The sequence below is a fragment of the Dermatophagoides pteronyssinus genome, unplaced genomic scaffold, assembly GCF_027571235.1.
Source record: "Dermatophagoides pteronyssinus isolate colony J.1.1.1.1 unplaced genomic scaffold, Derpt_VIB-CSIC_2022.12 sq0120, whole genome shotgun sequence".
Lineage (NCBI taxonomy): Eukaryota > Metazoa > Arthropoda > Arachnida > Sarcoptiformes > Pyroglyphidae > Dermatophagoides > Dermatophagoides pteronyssinus.
Window position 1 is genome coordinate 1 of NW_027461605.1, and position 5,219 is coordinate 5,219.

Here is a 5,219-nt window from a genome sequence, read left to right on the forward strand (position 1 = left end):
AATATGAAAAGCCATTGATGATGATGATCGATGATGGATCGAATGGATGAATGGAACCGGAATTTTTTTTTGTTTTCGAACATTTATAGCAAGTGAAAAACAAAACTATCGATTTAATCGCGATAGTGAGTGAGTGAATGGTGATGAACGAATTCCGTAATTGTATTCGAAAAACTAAACTAAACTGGATTTTTGTTTTGTTTTGGAAATGATACCCGTGTTATTATTATTTGTTGTTTGAGAACAAACGAAACGAAACAAAACGAAAAATAGTTTAATTCGATTCCAGCAGGATCCGAAACAAAAACGAAAACGACGAGAAAATCTTTATAATAATAATAATAATGTGATCCAACAGGAACTGCTCAAAATTCAATTTAGTATTTTTGTTTTTGTTACGTCTTTACTACTATCCACACAGTCAATGAAATGGATGGATATAATGATTGAAAACAAAACAAAAAAAACGAAACGAAAACAACAACTTTGAATGAAATCAATTCGAGACAAAAAGAAAAGAATAGTGATGAAATTCGTTTATTTCGTTCGTTCATTTCTTTCATCATCATCATCATCATAATGAAATTGAAACCCTGAAAGAAGAAAAAAACTGAAATTAGATTCTCTCTTCACTTCTTAAACTTTTATAAATGAGAAAAAGTTTTCTCAACAACAACATCAAGAAGCCGGGTAATATATTTTGAAGAATAAATTCGGGAAGAGCAGAAAAACAACAACAACCCAGTGAGTAAGAGTCCATAGTGTCCGATAATAACCGATATTTCTTTTCTTTTTTTTTCATATAGGCCGATTTTTTTCTACTTCTCGGGTTCCAAATTGCATCATCCAATGAACAGAAAAGCAAGGTCCAATTGGATACAACAACAACAAAATGATCAAGGTGATGATGAATCCATTGGGAAATCAAAAAAAAGTTTTTCATTTTGTTGTTGTTTCGGGAAAAAAAAGTTGAATTTCGTTCCTCGATTCGATTGATGATGGATCCGAAAAATACCCGTAATTTTCCCAAAGAAATTTCTCAGAGAAAATTTCCTGACAAATAATTTATGATTACCGGAATACCCGTTTGCCAAAAGAAAATATTGGCGAGAAAAACCTGAATATAATTTCATTCAGTGAAAAAAATTTGTCAACAACAACAACGATTAAAACGAAAACAAAATTTTGGCAATTTTAAAACGAAGAAAAAAAAATCAAAATTGATTTTTTTCTGGTGAATTGAATCGGAAAATATATTCGTTTACTCTCTCTCTGTGTCGCACTCTACACACTGAACCAGGTGGTTTAAATTGTGAAAGTGAAAATTAATAAAAATCTTGAAAATCATGAATCAACAACAACAACAACAACAGCGAGAAATGGGATGTGAAAAACCACCACTCGATGATGATGATGATGATGAGAATTAAAAGTTTTTTTTTGATTTTTGAGATTTTAAAATTAAAGTTTTTTGTCGTTGAAAGTTTTTGTGCTTCGACAAGCACAAAAAAAACGCACACAGAAAAAGATTTGCGAAATGAAAATACAAACACTCCACCATCACCACCAGACATATTGAGATTCTGGATTCTGGATTCTGCCAAAAAAAAATGATAAAGAAGAAATGATTTGCATTTTGAATTCCTTGAAGTTGTTTGTTTGTTTGTTTACAGAATCTTATCCAGAATGAAATTCGTTTTTTTTGATTGAAAAAAAGGCAGGAAAAACAAACAAACAAACCTAATGATGATGATTTTTAGTCAAAAAAAGAAAGAAAAGGTTATCATTTTGGATTCTGGTTTTTCAGAAATTCATTCAAGTGAAATCTTTGGACAAAATTAGAAAAAAATGATGATTAAATGAAAATTTTTCATTTAGAAAATTGTCAATCAAAAATCAAAGACAAACAGAGGTTATATGAACCTTTTGCTTTGCTTTGTTTTTTTTCATTATCAAGATAAGAAGCAAATGATAATAATGATGATCATCATCAAGTTGAAATTAAATTCTTTCATTTCATTTCAAGTCGAAAGCTAATCATTTATTCATTAGGTTTTTTCGTTGTTTTCGTTGTTTTCTGCTTGCGTTGTCAGTTTTTCTGTTTTTCCAATCACAGATACACACACACAGACAGAGAATATTGATTGATTGAGTAAAAGTCATGGAATTTTTCTGGCCAATTTTCAAAAACTGTCATCCAGCAAAGAAAACGAAATACTTGTCATCAAATCGATTTTCTTCGATCAAAAACTATTGGATTTAAAGATTTTTTTTTATGATCTTTGACTGATGATTAGGAGAAATCTACTGGCTGCTGCGAACAAATTAACAAATTGGCTTGGCTTCCCTTAATTCCAAAAAAAAATGTCATCATTATTATTATGAGTGAGCTAAAGAACAAGCAGAAGAAAACTCTTGAAAGATCGAATTTTATGAAAATTTTGAAAATCGATTTTTTTTCCTTGCTTCTAACTCTTGCTTGTTTAGATTTTCTGTAGCTAGTTGAAAAAGAAGCTAGTGAAAAAACCTTTTCTTTCAAGTATTTTGAAGAACGGATACCAGCAAAAGAAAAACCACCATAATGAGATTGAAATCCTTATGCGAATAATGACTGACTGACTGACTGACTGAATTGTTGAAAATCATTACTATTCAATATGATGGCTAAAAGAAACGAAAAGAATTCATTCCTTAATTCTTTATTCTTAGAAGTTTTCTAGAAAGAAAGAAAACTTTCGAAAAAGAATCGATATTATTTGGTTATTATTATTGAATGATAATGATGATAATCAATTATTTTCTCTCCGTTTGTGAGTGTGAGATATCCGATCATCATTGCATAACAATTTCATTTGTGGTGGTGGTTGGGGTTAGATTTTCTTATTATTATTATTTTTCACACACTCAGGGTTAACTGGGATAGATAACCATGGAAAAAAGAAAAAGGGATTAACCAAGAAAGAAAAAGCTCACTTCTGTGTGAAGAATTTCAAGCCGAGAAAAATGAAATGGTGAAAATTATTGTCATCCGAAGCACAGCAGAACAGAAAAAGATTGGAAAAGAGAAATCCAAGAACCGAAATCCAAAATAATAATGATGATTGTAGCTGAACAACAACAGAATTCAAAGAAAAATAATCTTTTTTTTTCATTTTTTGAGCGAATCGATTTCAGACAAAAAAAATGATCGATTTGTTCGATTATTTTTGTTTCCTCATTTACCAAGCGAGAATTGAATGGAATTTCAATAAAGAATCCGAATAGATTTTTGTTTGGCTAAATTACACGCACACAGCATCAATTGATCCAAATCAAATCAATCATCAAATATCATTATCATTGGGTATATGAATTTTAATAATAAGGAAAAAGTTGCAATCATCGCTGGATAGATGGCGTTACCTGTATTACAATATATGTACGTGTGTGTGTAATTGTATGGAAAATATCCACAAAAAAAATTGATCATATCCATTTGATTGGAAATGAAAATTGTTTGTTTGAAAGGAAAAATTTGAAAAACAGAAAAATGAAAAGAAAAAAGAAAAACGTGTTTAGCATTTTATATATGGGGATTTTCATTGAAAGAATCGTTTTTTGTTTCGTTTGTTTTGCTCATCAATTATTGAATAATTAATCAGAAATTAAATCAAAGAATCAAATCAAATGAAATAAAAAAAACTTTTATCCAATCAATCAATCAATCTATCAATAAATGGTCATCACTCACAGAATATTATTACTCTTTTTTCAAATTATTATAAAAAAAGCCAGAATTTCTCGATTCTGTTCATCAGAATACATCACATATACAGACCATTGTGAAAATGTGGAAAATGAAACAAACAAGCAAGCAAAAAAGAAAAGAACATATTCTCTCTCTCTCTCTCTCTCTCTCTCTCTCTCTCTCTCTCTGCGTGTGTGTGTAATGCTGATGTTGATGTGATGAGAATGATTCAAATGTGATTACAACCAAGAAAGAAAGAAATGAAAAAAGCGAAAACAACGAAGGAAACAAGCAAATGAAAAACATGATGGTGACATGTAAGCAAGCAAACTTGCTATAGCAAAAAAAAATTATGAATGCGTGTGTTTGTGTTCCAGAAACACAATTGATATCAGAATTTTTCATTCTTTTCTTTCTTGTTCCTGATTTGAAGGAAAAAAAGAAAAAACGAAATTGAATTGATTTAATTTGTTCGCTCTCATTATGCAATATCAGTATGTATGTATGTTTGATGAATTGACTTTTTTCTTCTTTTTTGATACACTTTCTTTGATCCTTCTGCAGAAGTCCATTGTGTGGTGCATGTTATGTCTATGGTGTTACATAATCATCATCACTTGATCCAAATATTCTGTGTGTACTGGGTATATAGATGTAACTAATAAATGGAAACTTCAACGTAAATCTTTACGTGTTCGAATGTTGTGTGTGCAGCTTTGGCGTTGTAATGATAAAACGGGATATAATTTAGAATAAAATATTTTATTGACCAAGCATATGAAGATCATAGATCTCCAAAATACTCGATGATTGAATGATAATTTAGGAAGGCTTTATATACTAGATTTAAATCAGTTAATTACATTCATTAGGCTACAACATTCATTAGTTGATTAACAAAACATCCAAACGATGATATTTAGGACATGTAATCAATCAATAACATTTCAAAACAAATCATGTTTTGGAAATATTATTTACATCCCCTCGCTCAAGATGATGCTGGCTGGCCGGATCAGGTTGTTGTTGTTTCCTGCATCAGCTCCATGGTTATAACTGCAATGATGTTGTTAACAGATAATCCAGTATATCTGTGTAAAGTATTTGGTGTGTGGAATTTAGGGATAATATTGACGATATTGGAAATATTTTGGAAAACCAGTTCAGCAAAACAATAAATCAGTTTGATAATTTCTTGAAGTTTTTTGATACAAATCATTTGTCAAAACGTTTCTTATTGCACATAAAATTTTCATACGATTTCTTCAATTTTTCTTGATAAAATTTTGATTATTTTGATTGCTCTCAAGCTGTTAAAGATGCGTGTCTTGGTGAACCATTTTTTGACGAGGTGCGTACCTTAACGCCTACCTTCAGCTTTATCGGGTTTTTTTGAATTTGAATTTGAATTTGAATTTGAATTTGATTACCCTTAGGCTGCCAAGGATTTACAGCATATTTTCGGAGGCCTCTTTTTTTGATAGATTCTTAC

At 30.3% G+C, this 5,219-nt stretch overlaps 1 long non-coding RNA gene across 1 annotated transcript; it reads left to right on the plus strand.

Moving 5' to 3' along the window:
- The first annotated feature begins 200 nt into the window (after window positions 1-200).
- Window positions 201-1,451, plus strand: LOC142646183 (uncharacterized). The gene is made up of 2 exons (XR_012847158.1): window positions 201-744; window positions 807-1,451. It is a non-coding gene; the product is annotated as an uncharacterized LOC142646183 (long non-coding RNA).
- The last annotated feature ends 3,768 nt before the right edge of the window (window positions 1,452-5,219 follow it).